The 15921-nt window shown below is 45.7% G+C and overlaps 2 protein-coding genes across 2 annotated transcripts in view; one reads left to right on the top strand and one right to left on the bottom strand.

The window, feature by feature from the left end:
* NUTF2 (nuclear transport factor 2) overlaps window positions 1-12725 on the bottom strand; it is a 44146-nt gene extending 31421 nt beyond the window's left edge. Inside the window, exon 1 of the mRNA XM_069738606.1 lies at window positions 12621-12725. The gene's annotated coding sequence lies outside the window, so the exon portion shown is untranslated. The remainder of the gene's footprint in view (window positions 1-12620) is intronic.
* CENPT (centromere protein T) overlaps window positions 9622-15921 on the top strand; it is a 146874-nt gene continuing 140574 nt past the window's right edge. Inside the window, exon 1 of the mRNA XM_069738602.1 lies at window positions 9622-9646. The gene's annotated coding sequence lies outside the window, so the exon portion shown is untranslated. The remainder of the gene's footprint in view (window positions 9647-15921) is intronic.

Genomic DNA, 15921 nt, shown 5'->3' on the forward strand with positions numbered 1-15921 from the left:
CCTCCCCTGCCGACCCCTGGGTATGACTCGAGTATAAGCCGAGAGGGGGACTTTCAGCCCCCAAAAAATGGGCTGAAAATCTCAGCTTATACTGGAGTATATACGATATATATCTATGTATTCTATGTGTATATAATCTTTTCTATTATAACCCGTTACTGTGATTTTACTGTATGCGGCAGAGGAATTGCCGGCTTTTCAAAGGACATCGGTGAGTAGAGGAAAAAAAAAAAAAAAAAAAAATCGGACACCACTCGCATGGTCCGAGTGCTGTGCAATTTTTTCACGCACCCATAGGTTTGCATTGGCGAGTCACAGTGACAATCGCAGCATGCTGCCATTTTACACCACGCCAAATACGGCAGAGAAAATAAACGCTGATGTGAGCTGCCCCATAGTTTAACACTGGGCAGAGTGCTATGCGATGTTTTCTCACATAGCACTCGGCCGTATTCTATGGTAGTATGACTCTGGCCTTTCTCTGGAGCTCTCTACCCCCAACATAAGACTCTCGCCTACCATGGAAACCTTCAAAAAGAATTTGAAGACCCACCTCTTCCGACAAGCCTACAACCCTCAAACCACCGATCCACCAAACTGCAGCACGACCAGCTCTACCCTCACCTACTGTATCCTCACCCATCCCTTGTAGATTGTGAGCCCTCGCGGGCAGGGTCCTCTCTCCTCCTATACCAGTTTTGACCTGTATTAAGATGATTGTACTCCTTTATATTATGTATACCCCTTTTCGCATGTAAAGCGCCCTGGAATAAATGGCGCTATAATAAATAAAGTATACAGGATGTGCTGTGAATCGCCGTGAGAGTGGAGAGGAGGACTTCGGTCGTCCATGACCTCTGGTAGTGTAAAAAAAAAAAAAAAAAAAAAAACATACTGTTAATTTGATTTTCATGAAACACATGACAGTGCCCGAAAAATGGATTTCCCCCATCTCGGGACAGGAAGCCAAGCGCGCAAAATAGAAAGGCAACTCACACTTCCTCCTTCAATGTGGTTTAAGAGTCACCCCATTTATAATCATTATTCTTTTTTTATTTATACATTCACTCAAGCCCATTCTTCACTGTGAGAAGAGAAGATGCACAACCACCATCAACCATAAGCCAAAGGGACGGAATAAATTGGGGTACTGTCATGGTTTCAGGAAAATCAAATTACCAGCAAGGAATCATCATTGTTCCACCTCATCCTTGACAGCAGCTGAGAGATGATGACCAAGGAACTCTCAGATAGGGAGTAAGCACCCTTCTAAGATATTATACCTGAAGAAAGATCCCAAGAATAATATCCTGGTTCAACAGAAAGTTTTAGATATCATTCAATCAACAATGTATGGATGGGGAGCTCCAACAAAAGCAATTATTTTTCTAGTTATAACTCCTCTTTTTTCCCCAAAGAGTCTATATTGATAGACTTCACTTATGTATATGGTTAACTTCATCAGATTTGCTGTAATTGCCCTTGCTAAATCACCTAACCAACGACTGAAGTATACAGGAACAGGTACTAACACTTACAGTTGTGGCCAAAAGTATTGACACCCCTGCAATTCTGTCAGATAATACTCAGTTTCTTCCTGAAAATGATTGCAATCACAAATTATTTGGTATTATTATCTTCATTTAATTTGTGTTAAATGAAAAAACACAAAAGAGAATGAAGCAAAAAGCAAAAAACATTGATCATTTCACACAAAACTCCAAAAAGTTTGAAATAAAAATCATCCTTGAATCAGAATATCGAGTTCCATCATCATCATCCTTCAGGAGCGCAAATTGCTGGGAAAAACATCCACAAAGTGTTATCGCCTATGAAAGCACTGTTCAGTGCGCTCTTCAGTTCCCAGATCTTTTGCAGCAAACTGAGTGGAAAGAGGAATGGAGTGATCCATGGATTGGATCTATACACAGTATATCAAGACACCAAAAAGGTGAGTGGATTCACACTGAGTACACACCTTGGGAAACTAACTACTACACTCAGAAGTCTGCGCTTCCCATTTCTCTCCCTATAATCCCCTCTTGTTTTACAAAACTCCAAAAATGGGCCAGACAAAAGTATTGGCACCCTCAGCCTAATACTTGGTTGCACAACCTTTAGCCAAAATAACTGCGACCAACCACTTCCGATAACCATCATTGAGTTTCTTACAATGCTCTGCTGGAATTTTAGACCATTCTTCTTTGGCAAACTGCTCCAGGTCCCTGATATTTGAAGGGTGCCTTCTCCAAACTGACATTTTTAGATCTCTCCACATGTGTTCTATGGGATTCAGGTCTGGACTCATTGCTGGCCACCTTAGAAGTCTCCATTGCTTTCTCTCAAACCATTTTCTAATGCTTTTTGAAGTGTGTTTTGGGTCATTGTCCTGCTGGAAGACCCATGACCTCTGCGGGAGACCCTGCTTTCTCACACTGGGCCCTACATTATGCTGCAAAATTTGTTGGTAGCCTTCAGACTTCATGATGCCATGCACACGGTCAAGCAGTCCAGTGCCAGAGGCAGCAAAGCAACCCCAAAACATCAGGGAACCTCCGTCATGTTTGACTGTAGGGACCATGTTCTTTTCTTTGAATGCCTCTTTTTTTTCTCCTGTAAAATCTATGTTGATGCCTTTGCCCAAAAAGCTCTACTTTTGTCTCATCTGACCAGAGAACATTCTTCCAAAACGTTTTTGGCTTTTTCAGGTAAGTTTTGGTAAACTCCAGCCTGGCTTTTTTATGTCTCGGGGTAAGAAGTGGGGTCTTCCTGGGTCTCCTACCATACAGTCCCTTTTCATTCAGCCGCCGACAGATAGTACGGGTGACACTGTTGTACCCTTGGACTGCAGGGCGGCTTGAACTTGTTTGGATGTTAGTTGAGGTTCTTTATCCAACATCCACACAATCTTGCATTGAAATCTCTTGTCAATTTTTCTTTTCCGTCCACATCTAGGGAGGTTAGCCACAGTGCCATGGGCTTTACACTTCTTGATGACACTGCGCACCGCAAACACAGGAACATTCAGGTCTTTGGAGATGGACTTGTAGCCTTGAGATTGCTCATGCTTCCTCACAATTTGGTTTCTCAAGTCCTCAGACAGTTCTTTGGTCTTCTTTCTTTTCTCCATGCTCAATGTGGGACACACAAGGACACAGGACAGAGGTTGAGTCAACTTTAATCCCTGTCAACTGGCTGCAAGTGTGATTTAGTTATTGCCAACACCTGTTAGGTGCCACAGGTAAGTTACAGGTGCTGTTAATTACACAAATTAGAGAAGCATCACATGATTTTTTGAACAGTGCCAATACTTTTGTCCACCCCCTTTTTTATGTTTGGTGTGGAATTATATCCAATTTGGCTTTAGGACAATTTTTTGTGTTTTTTCATTTAAGACATATTAAATGAAGATAATAATAACAAAGAATTTGTGTTTGCAATCATTTTCAGGAAGAAACTGAGTATTATATGACAGAATTGCAGGGGCGTCAATATTTTTGGCCACAACTGTAGGTCACGTTCACGTGTTCAGGATTTGGACAGTATTTTTCATCAGCATTTGTAAGCCAAAACCAGGAGGGGGAAAATGCCGAAATGGTGACATGTTTCTATTATACTTTTTCTTTGAATGTTCCACTCCTGATTTTGGTTTAAAAGTATGTATATAAAATACTGACCAAATACTGAACGTGTGAACGTAGCCTTAACTTTTTTTTTTTTTTTTGGGTGTGTCCCTTAGGACATAACCTTAAGTACTCAAATTTATTTAAGCTGAAACAGACAACTGTAGTTGGAGATATTTCCATCTTAGAGAATTTCTGGTTACGGCATCCTTGCCAAGTACTAAGAGCTGATACAACTAGAACAAGCAAGCAAATAAAAAGGGGTCTAAGCAATTCAATATAGAGAGCCACGATCAAACATTCCTTTAGGAATGAAAATTTATCCCATTCTCTATAATGGCATCATTTCTGCAAGTTGAATGGATGCTAGTACGGTAATGCAACCCAACCATGAAGATTGTGAATTGAAAACAGTTAAAAAAAACCATTACTTTTCGAGCAAAGAAAGTAAAGGTACCATCACACTCAGCAACTTTGCAACGAGAACGACAACAATCTGTGATGTTGCAGCGTCCTGGATAGCGATCTTGTTGTGTTTGACACGCAGCAGCAATCTGGATCCCGCTGTTATATCGCTGGTCGTAGCTAGAAGTCCAGAACTTTATTTGGTAGTTAGATCGGCGTGTATCGTCATGTTTGACATCAAAAGCAACGTCGTCGACAACGTTTTTACATGGAGCGAGAACGATAAGTGAATCGCCGTTACGTCACTGGATCGCTCCTGCATCGTTCTGGAGTTGCGGTGTTTGACGACACTACAGCGACGCTCCAGCAATCTAGTTTAGGTCGGATAGTTGTCTATATCGCTGCAACGTCGCTTAACGTACCGTCACACATAACGATATCGTTGCTTTTTGTGACGTAGCAACGATATCGTTAACGAAATAGTTATGCGTGACAGCGACCAACGATCAGGCCCCTGCTGGGAGATCGTTGGTCGCTGGGGAAAGTCCAGGACTGTATTTAGTCGCTGGATCACGCGCTGACATCGCTGAATCGGCGTGTGACGCCGATTCAGCGATGTCTTCACTGGTAACCAGGGTAAACATCGGGTTACTAAGCGCAGGGCCGCGCTTAGTAACCCGATGTTTACCCTGGTTACCATAGTAAAAGTTAAAAAAAAAAAAAAAAAAAACACTACATACTTACATTCCTGTCACGTTCCTCAGCGGCAGCTTCCCTGCATCCCCCAGTGTCAGCGCTGGCCGTAAAGCAAAGCACAGTGGTGACGTCACCGCTCTGCTTTCCGGCCAGCGCTTACACAGTGCAGGGAAGCGGACGCCGGGGACGTGACAGGAATGTAAGTATGTAGTGTTTTTTTTTTTACAATGGTAACCAGGGTAAACATCAGGTTACTAAGCGCGGCCCTGCGCTTAGTAACCCGTTGTTTACCCTGGTTACCAGGGGACTTCGGCATCGTTGGTCGCTGGAGAGCGGTCTGTGTGACAGCTCTCCAGCGACCACACAGCGACGCTGCTGCGATCGGCATCGTTGTCTAGATCGCTGCAGCGTCGCTTAATGTGACGGTACCTTTAGAAAAGCAAGTGATAACCATCACATCCCCCATGAGGATGTGACAGTCAGAAAGAGATATAGACCTCTCATATGGTATTGGTCTAAGCTCAGATGGTCTTAAACCAAGGTAATTAGCACCTCGTCCCCTGAACCTTATTGTCACACCATCCTATTCCTGAGTAATAATCAGAATGGGCATACTTCAGTGTGAAGGCATTTGTCTTGAAGGGGATGCAAATGTTGAGAAGTGGTCCAAGCACTCACGGTCCCAATTATGTCCTTTATTTGGAAATCTCTTAAAACAGCAAAGAAGTATGAAGAGGAGACGCAACAGACAGCCCTTTCGCGCCGGTATGCCCTAGACTCGTAGAAGCACATACCGGCACGAAACGGCCGTCGTCCGTTGCGTCTCCTCTTCACACTTCCTTGCTGTTCAAGTGTGATATCCAAATTAAGGACATAAATGGGACGGTGAGTGCCTTGACCATTTCTTTACATTTGCATTTTCAACTATTGGACTTTATGTGGAGTGGCACCCGTGGTCCTGCAGCCGGCATCTATTTGCTGTCCCAGAGTAGTACAAGTGTGCCTGGCTGTCTTATCACTTCTACTGTTGATGTCTTGAAGGGGATGTCCATTACTTTTCAATACTGTACTAACACCATACTCACCTCCAGTGTTGACACCATTCCAGCGGTGTCGGCACTTGCTCTTCCACGGACCTTATGACATTGTTATGCCACATAATCCCTGCGGCCAATCAGTTCTAGCTTCCCTCCTCTGGGCAAACAAAATATCCAGAAAAAGCAAGCGCTGCAACTGCTCTCACTAAGGGGGAAACATAGGTGTTAAGAAGGGGTTGTTCAATTAGTGGACAACTCCTTTAACTAGTGAAGATGTTCCTCCTTCACCGTAGGGGTCTGACAGGTAAGGCCCCTCTCACACATCAGTTTGTGCAGTCACAATCAGTTTCAGTTTGTGAAAAACTGATGCAATGGATTCGTTTTTTCAACGGTTCCGACTAGCGGATCTGGCTAACTGGATCCTAAATAAATCGGAGCATGCTCAGTTAAAAAAATGGAATCAGTCGCCAGATTCCTTCATTTGACGGATCCGGTGCCCATAGGCTTCCATTCTAGCAAACGACGGACGCCGAAGGATTCGTCGCTGTCCTATTTTTCAACGTACACAAAAAATGTTACTTTGTCCGTTGTCTCCGGCTAAACAATTTTCGACAGATCCGGTGAACGACAGATGAAATGTGAGGCTATCCGTTGCTAATACAAGTCTATGAGGCCTCACTCAATGGTCTTCTGCAGCCACCCACAAAGATGGCCACAACCTGGACCTCATCTTCACCCGCCTCGGCTCCCTATCTAACCTCTCTAACTCACCTCTTCCTCTCTCTGACCACAACCTTCTCACATTCTCTTCCCTCTCCACTCAATGTCTACAATCCCCACCCCACAAACTCTCACACACTCACAGAAATCTTAAGCACCTTGGCCTACACTCATTCTCAGAATCCCTCCTCCCTATCACAGATAAGTTCCTTATACACCGCGGATGACGCTGCCGCTCTATATAACACCACAAGAGCTGTAGCTTTGGAATCTGCTGCCCCACTTACACATATACACATACCAAAGCTCGCAATATCAACAGACAGCCCTGGCACACCAGCCTGACCAAAGAACTGAGGCAAGCTTCCAGGGCTGCTGAGCGCAGATGGAAAAGATCCCACTCCAACGAGCACTTCATCGCATTCAAACAGTCCCTCACTACTTTCAAGACCACACTCGCCACAGCTAAACAAACCTACTTCTCATCTCTCATATCCTCCCTGTCTCACAACCCTAAACAGTTATTCAACACCTTCAATTCTCTCCTCTGTCCCCCAGCACCTCCTCCCTCCCCACTTATCTCAGCTTAAGACTTTCCCTCATTTTTCAAGCAGAAGATTGATAACATCAGAGACAGTTTTGGTCAACAACCCCAGAGCCCTTCCTCCCGACTTCCCAGCTCTCCACTTCCAAAACCAACTTCTCCACCATTACAGAAGATCGACTCTCCACTCTACTCTCAAGATCACATCTCACCACCTGTGCACTTAACCCGCTCCCATCCCACCTCCTCCCAAACCTCACCACAGTCTTCATACCAAACCTAACCCATCTCTTCAACCTATCACTAACTGGTGTTTTCCCCTCAAGCTTTAAACATGCCTCCATGACACCTATGCACAAAAAGCCCTCTCTTGACCCATCCTCTGTATCTAGCTATCGCCCTATATAACTTCTCCCCTATGCCTCAAAACTACTGGAACAACATGTCTACCTTGAACTGTCCTCCCATCTCTCTTCTTGCTCCCTCTTTGACCACTTACAATCTGGCTTTCGGTCACACCACTCCACTGAAACTGCCCTTACTAAGGTCACCAATGACCTCTTAACCGCCAAGAGCAAGCGACACTACTCTGTCCTCCTCCTCCTGGACCTGTCCTCTGCCTTTGACACAGTGGACCATTCCCTATTCTTACAGACCCTCTCATCCCTTGGCATCACAGACTTGGCCCTATCCAGGATCTCATCATACCTAACAGACCGGACATTCAGCATCTCCCACTCACACACCACCTCCTCACCTCGCCCCCTATCTGTCGGAGTCCCACAAGGTTCAGTTCTAGGGCCCCTGCTCTTCTCCATTTACACCTTTGGCCTGGGACAGCTCCAAAACTCCTGGCTTTCAGTATAATCTCTATGCTGATGACACACAGATCTACATCTCTGGACCAGATATCACCTCCCTACTAACCAGAATCCCTCAATGTCTGTCCACTATTTCATCCCTCTTCTCTGCTAGATTTCTGAAACTTAACATGGACAAAACAGAATTCATCATCTTTCCCCCATCTCACGTGACCCCCCCCAACAAACCTATCCATTACAGTAAATGGCTACCCACTCTCCCCAGTCCCACAAGCTCGCTGCCTCGGGATAATCCTTGACGCTGATCTCTCCTTCAAACCACATATCCAACCCCTTTCCACTTCCTACCGACTTCAACTCAAAAATATTTCACGAATCCGTTCATTCCTCAACCAAGAATCTGCAAAAACCCTAGTCCATGCCCTCATCATCTCTCGCCTTGATTACTGCAACCTCCTGCTCTGTGGCCTCCCCTCGAACACTCTCAAACTCCTCCAATCTATTCTAAACTCTGCTGCCCGACTAATCCACCTGTCCCCCCCACTATTCCCCGGCCTCTCCCCTCTGTCAATCCCTTCACTGGCTCCCCATTACCCAGAGACTCCAGTACAAAACCCTAACCATGACATACAAAGCCATCCACAACCTGTCCCCTCCATACATCTGTGACCTCGTCTCCCGGCACTTACCTACACGCAACCTCCGATCCTCACAAGATCTCCTTCTCTACTCCCCTCTTATCTCCTCTTCCCACAATCGTATACAAGATTTCTCTCGCGTATCACCCCTACTCTGGAACCCTCTACCACAACACATCAGACTCTCTCCTACCACTGAAACCTTCAAAAAGAGCCTGAAGACCCACCTCTTCCGACAATCCTACAACCTGCAGTAACCACCAATCGACCAAACCGTTGCACGACCAGCTCTATCCTCACCTACTGTATCCTCCCTTGTAGATTGTGAGCCTTCGCGGGCAGGGTCCTCTCTCCTCCTGTACTAGTTATGACTTGTATTGTTTAAGATTATTGTACTTGTTTTTATTATGTATACCCCTCCTTACATGTAAAGCGCCATGGAATAAATAATAATGAGGAAAAAGCGGCTTCGGCAGCATAAGTCACCGAATTCTTTTTTTTTTTTTTTTAATTCGACGGATGGCGACTGATAGCAAAAAACTGATGTGTGAAAGGGGCCTAAAGGGACATTTTAGCTCATCCATCAATTCCTCCACTTATAGGATTATTGCAGAGTTGCCATGTTATCACTCCAAATGCACAAGGACTTGATATTTAACCAACTCGCCACATCGTTCAATTTACCAGTTTTATTGCTTCCATTCCGAAATACTTATTGGGTATAATGGCTCCACCAACCAAACACAGGACATGAAGCAACCAGCCCAACACACTACAGAGAATCAAACAAGAGCTACGGTTGACAAAACAGGCGCTTTAATGGATGTATCCAGGACTTTATAGAAAACAAAAAAGTACTTAAGACCTAACAGGCAGGTAATTGCAACTTACCTATCTGTTGTGTCTGGCACTGTTCTTTCCCGGCACAGATTGGTCACAGACTCTCCTGCCGGGGATTCAGAAGCCTCTGCTGACGTCACGTTATCTGCTCCGTCGACAGGGCGGGACTTCATTCTGATTGACGGCTGGATGAGCCGGTTGTCAATCGGAATGACGTTGGAAGTCACACCCAGCAGCGTCAGCAGAAGCTTCTGAATCACCAGAAGGTGCGTTCTACGATCGTTCTGTGCCAGGAAAGAGCGGCGCTGTGCACAACAAGCCGGTAAGTTGGGCGATAGGGACCCACTATGAGGTTTGCCATGATGTGGCAGTGGGCTTCATACAGTAAGATCGGAATGTTAAACCAAGAACTTCATCTTCAAGTATATATATGTATTTTTGCCTAGCGGCATTAGATCAATGAATGATTTTTGGAGGTGCTGTTCTCTTGTTCAGCAAATAATATATTGACCCTGATGGAAGTAGCTGAATTCTCAGGGTGTAACAGATATACGCCGGCCTTTCACAAATGCTAAATTTAAAGTGGGTCATATTCATGACAACCCCTTTTAACCCGGGCTGTAACGGATCAAATTTCATAACGTTAAAGGGGTTCTCCACTGCTTGAACTGTGCCCGCTGATCGGTCACACTGCTCATGTGACAAAAAGTCATGAGATCGCCAAGAAAAACAGCCAGCAAAGCGGAGGACCAGAGTTTATTCTGGGAGGTATGTGGTTTTTATTTATTAAAATTAGATTCAGCATATTGGGGGCATTCAAAAAGGATTGGCCTGTATGGTATAGATCAGCGTTTCCCAAACTCCAGTCCTCTTGGCCAACAACACGTTTTCAGGATTTCCTCCGTATTGCACAAGCGAGAGCTTGTGGAAACTTCTGGTGCCTTGATAATATTTCTATCACCTGGGCAATACTAAGGAAGTCCTGAAAACATAACCCTGTTGAGGGGCCATGAGGACCGCAACTGACAATCGGAGCTTTCTACTGAATAGTTTACTGTACTTTGAGCATACCAAGGAGCTGTGCACTTATCGGCGGTCTGTTCGAACAGTTAAGGTACCTTCACACTGAACGATATCGCTAGCGATCCGTGACGTTGCAGCGTCCTGGCTAGCGATATCGTTGTGCTTGACACGCAGCAGCGATCAGGATCCTGCTGTGCCATCGTTGGTCGGAGCAGAAAGTCCAGAACTTTATTGCGTCGCTGGATCTCCCGCAGACATCGCTGAATCGGCGTGTGTGACGCCGATTCAGCGATGTCTTCACTGGTAACCAGGGTAAACATCGGATTACTAAGCGCAGGGCCGCGCTTAGTAACCCGATGTTTACCCTGGTTACCAGCGTAAACGTTAAAAAAAAACAAACACTACATACTTACATTCCGGTGTCTGTCCCCCGGCGCTGTGCTTCTCTGCACTGTGTAAGCGCCGGCCGGAAAGCAGAGCACAGCGGTGACGTCACCGCTGTGTTTTCCGGCTGGCGCTCACAGTCAGTGCAGAGAAGCACAGCGCCGGAATGTAAGTATGTAGTGTTTGGGGTTTTTTACGTTTACGCTGGTAACCAGGGTAAACATCGGGTTACTAAGCGCGGCCCTGCGCTTAGTAACCCGATGTTTACCCTGGTCACCCGGGGACCTTGGCATCGTTGGTCGCTGGAGAGCTGTCTGTGTGACAGCTCTCCAGCGACGCTGCAGCGATCGGCATCGTTGTCTAGATCGCTGCAGCGTCGCTAAATGTGACGGTACCTTTAGGGTCTCAGAAGCCAGACCCTTGCTGATCTGAAAGGATTAACAAACAAAAAAAAAAAAGTGTATTTACTTTTTTTTTGCAAAAGTTAAATTACTCTTTAAACCCTCATTATAGCGCGGGCTGGTTACATTGCATCCACTAGGCCGTGCCATGACCAAACTTGTGATGTAGAGCGAGATGTTATAGGATGGGAATTTCGCACGGCTGTATTCACACTCGCTGTATTTTATGGCGGTACATTTAACGGACTACGTTACACCGTGGCATAATGCGGTGTAACGTAGTCCGTTAACGCCGTCATTACTGTCTATGGCGAACGCATCGCTAGCGCACGCCCACATTGGGCGTGCGCTAGCGATGTGCCATCATTTGAGTGACGGACTGCAATGTCCCTTTTGGGACATTGCGTTAGCGCAGTCTGTAGCGCTATACGGACTGCGCTAACGCAATGTGACCCTAGCCTATGCCGTGTGGAATCTGCCTGCTGTACGGGCTTGATATTAGGTATATGTTGTGTTTAGGCCCTAGGAAATCTATTCTAAGTGATAAAAAAGGAGTTCTCCCTTTTAGAAAACGTTTCCTGGTGGTTGTAAGAAAAAAAGAAAAACTGCTTTACTTACCCTCCTGGGGAACATTGTGGTGTCCCAGCGCTGACGTCACGTCGAGAACGCTGCGGCCGATCACGGAGCCCAGCTGCTCTGTCAACGTAACCGGAGCAACTCCGAGCCGCTGAAGTCAGTGATCGGCTGCAGCCATATCACCACTGCAGCCAAACAGACCGATGCAGCAACGTAGACACCATGATGGACCCCGGGAGGGTAAGTAGGTTTTTTTTCTTCTTACAACTGCACTTTACTTACCCTATGGGGGGTCCAGCGTTTCAGTCGTCGCAGCCAATCACAGAGCTCGGCTCATGTGACGTCAGCGCTGCAGCCAAACAACGGCGACTGAGGCAGCGGTGGAGACCCCTAAGTTTCTCGAAAGGGGACGACCCCCTTATAAGAGCGTTTCCATGGTCCGGATGACCCCGTTATACCACTGAATAGTGGGGGTCCGGCCACAGAGACCCACACAAATCCCAGGAGGGGGTCTGCCATTTCCATGGGGCAGCGGCTTTAGCCTATAGTGTGGTCTCTCCACCGTGCCCCCACTCTTCCTCCAGCTTGTTCCTGGGTGGTCACCTCTCACCACAATCCCCCCATTACCTAACTTTTATCCCTATGGCCGCCATGAGGCGTGTCCTGCAGCGCCCCCTGTGGCCGCACTGCTCGGCCCACAAACTTCTGCCGGCTCCATTCACTGACAGCAACAATGGAGCTGACACAAGTCACCCGCGGGCTGAGCTCCCGCCGCAGCGCAGGCCACAGCTCCGCCATGCTCCGTACCGAGGGGAGAAAACATGACAGGAAACGAGCGAGGCCCCACCGGGACCAGGGGTCTCCACCCCCGGAGGGGCGGCCGCCTACACACCGGGACGCTTCCCCGCTTACCCCTCACGAGGTTCTGCTCGGCCAGGTCCCGACGAGCGCGCAGCTCCCGCCACCGCCCTCCTCCTCAGCGAGAGGCGTCTCCAGCAGGCTCCGCCCCGCCCCGAGGGATGCCGGGACTTGTAGTCTCTGACGGGATTATTCCGCTGCCCGCTCACTATGGCAGCCAGTCAGCATCTGACAGAATTTACTTCACATACATTGATTTCTTATAAAAAAAAAAATTATAATAATCATCTTTTTCTCCACAATATCAGACAAATTGTTTAAATTTTGAGACACTGGTGATAAAAAAAAAAATAATGCACCCACTTCCCTTCCTGCTGCAGCCATTTTCTCTTTTTTTCCCCCATTTTTTTTAATTTAATTTTTCCCCATGAGGTGTTTTTTTAAAATGATGCCATTGAGGGGGGAAAAAAATACAACGTGGGGGTGAAATGGTTAAAAAAAAATCCAATTTTGGCATTGTTTTTTTGGGGAGGTTATTTTTACCGCGTTCATTATGAGGTAAAAAATGACCCTGGAAACACGACTCTCCAAAGCGGCACCAAACATGGACGCTCTTTTTTTTATTTTAGTTGCATGTTTTTTCTTTAGTTCATGTCTTCGCATAACGCGTTTTATTTTTCCGACGGGCGAGAGTTTGGTTTTTCGTTTTGTGGGGCGAGATGTCGCTTTTAGTCCTGTCATTTTGGGGTGGATATGACGTTTTAATCTCTTTTTATTGCAATTAGTTTTTTTTAAATTGCAATAAATGTTTCTCTTTTTTTGCAGGAAAGAAATATATCTTGGTACCGTGTTACCGGTTTTTCAGTTAGCCATTAAAAGGTATCAACCACTGAGGACTCTCAATTCTAAATATTTTTCTCTTTTTTTGGTCTTTTTTGGCGTTATCCTGTAAGGGTTCAATGATTTGGGCAGAACGGACTTTTACAGGATATGGTGTCGCCATCACGCGGTGCGTGCTGATGAACGCCGGAATCGATGCCGCACCAGGGACGTGGGATCAATATGTGATGATGGCATTTAAGTGGTTAACCAATTAGTGCTACCTTACAGATATATTTGGGACTGAGGGGCAGATATCGGCGGTGTTACACAGCGGGGGCGCTTGCCTCTAATTAAGTAGAGAGCAGAGTTCACTCCAATCGCTGCTGTTAACCACTTGGGAGCGGAGTTAGGCTACTTTCACACTAGCGTCGGATTCGGCCCGTCGCATTGCGTCGGGCCGAGATTCCGACGCTAGCGTTTGATGCGTCGCACAACGGGTGCAGCGGATGCATTTTTCGGCGCATCCGCTGCCCCATTGTGAGGTGCGGGGAGGTGGGGGCGGAGTTCCGGCCACGCATGCGCGGTCGGAAAAAGCGGTCCGTCGGCAGCAAAAAACGTTACATTTAACGTTTTTTGCTCCCGGCGGTCCGCCACAACACGATGCAACCGTCGCACGACGGTTGCGACGTGTGTCAATATGTCACAATGCGTCGGTAATGTTACTCTATGGGGCAAAAACGCATCCTGCAAACAACTTTGCAGGATGCGTTTTTTCCCCTAAACGACGCATTGCGACGTATTAAAAAAAACGCCAGTGTGAAAGTACCCTTAGCTCCAATCGCTGCTGTTAACCACTTAAATGCTGCTGTCAATTAATTACATTTAAGCCACACAGCAATGCCTGGATGTCAGCGCTGGCCTGCGCCCCACCGACATCTTTGCAAGGGGCCGATTTGTTGCCATGGCAGCCAGAGGCCTGCGAAAGACTCCTGTCACTGCCATAGTGAACCTTCTGTGAATGCCAGTGACATGTGAATCACAAATGTGTGAAGGAAGGTGGGACTGATGGCCGATCCCAGGATCAGAAGTGGAGCTGCCAGGACCAGAATAGACAGCTCTTAGTATTTCACTTGGGTTGAGCTCTGGACTGTGAGTCGTCCATGGCATCATTTCTTTTTTGGGCATCCTGATGTAGATTTTCTACTGTTCTTGGGGTCATTGTCCTGTTACATGACCCAGATTTGGCCATTTTTGGATAGATGGCTTCACAGTTGACAGGAGAATACTTTGGAATACAGAGAAGTTCATGGTTGGCTCAGTGATTGTAAGATGCCCAGGTCCTGTGGTCGCAAAATAAGCCATATTCATCACCCCTCCTCTACCGTACTGGACAGTTGGTGTGAGGTGTTGTTGCTGATATGCTGTGTTTGGCTTTCGCTAATCATGACATAAGGCGTTATCGCCAAAATCTCCTCTTTGGTCACTTGTATCCTCATCACACAGTTCCTTAAATTTTGTGGTTTGTTCAGATGCAAAATTATGGAGAGGCCTTCCCCTGCCAACCCTTCCAGACAAACTATAGTTTCAGTCCTATTGTACGGTCATGAACTTGAACATTTAAGATGCTGAGGCCTTTAGAGTCTAAGCTGTAGCTCTTGGGTTTTTTGCAATTTCTCTGAGCATTGCACGGTCTGATCTTGGGGTGATTTTATTAGGATTCTATTTATGTGAAGATTTCCATCTGTCTTAAATGTTTTCCATATGTGAATAATCTCATTCACTGTACAATGATAGACTCCAAATTGTTTGGAAATGGCCATATAACACTACCCAGATTGATGGGGAGCAACAATTGCATCTCTAAGCTCATCACCAGTGGCGTAAGTAAAATCTTATGGGCCCTGGGACAAAATTTGGATCTGGTCCCCTCCTCAGCATGTTGCTAAGATACAAAGACCCCAGAGCAAATAAACAGCAATGTTCTCACTGCCTGCAAAAAAATACATGTAACACCTAAATCTCACAAAAAAAAATCAAGATAAATTTCTAATTGATTAGAAATATAGAAACATTATTTCTATACTTTTACATCGCAAAGTCCATTATAAGAAGACCATTATTGCCAATAATACTACATACAGTGATATAAAAAGTCTACACACCCCTGGTAAAATGCCAGGTTTTTGTCATGCAATAAAATCATACCGTGAAAAATCATTTCAGATTTTTTCCACTTTTAACATCACCGATAATCTGTACAAATCCGTTGAGAAAAAAAATTTTAATTATTTTGAGGGGTAATAAAAATAACAAAAAATAACAAAGCTAAAATAATGTAGTTGCATAAGTGTGAACACCCTCTTATAATTGGGGATGTGATTTTATTAAGAAATAGAAATCACATTTACACTCATGTTATATAGTAGTCAGTACACAGCAGCCATCACTTACAGTGATTCTGATTAATCCTATATAAACTTTGGCTGCTCTAGCAGGATTTTCCTGACATATTTTACAGCAAAAGCTATGGTTT

The sequence above is a fragment of the Ranitomeya imitator genome, chromosome 9 (assembly GCF_032444005.1).
Source record: "Ranitomeya imitator isolate aRanImi1 chromosome 9, aRanImi1.pri, whole genome shotgun sequence".
NCBI classification, from domain to species: Eukaryota; Metazoa; Chordata; class Amphibia; order Anura; family Dendrobatidae; genus Ranitomeya; species Ranitomeya imitator.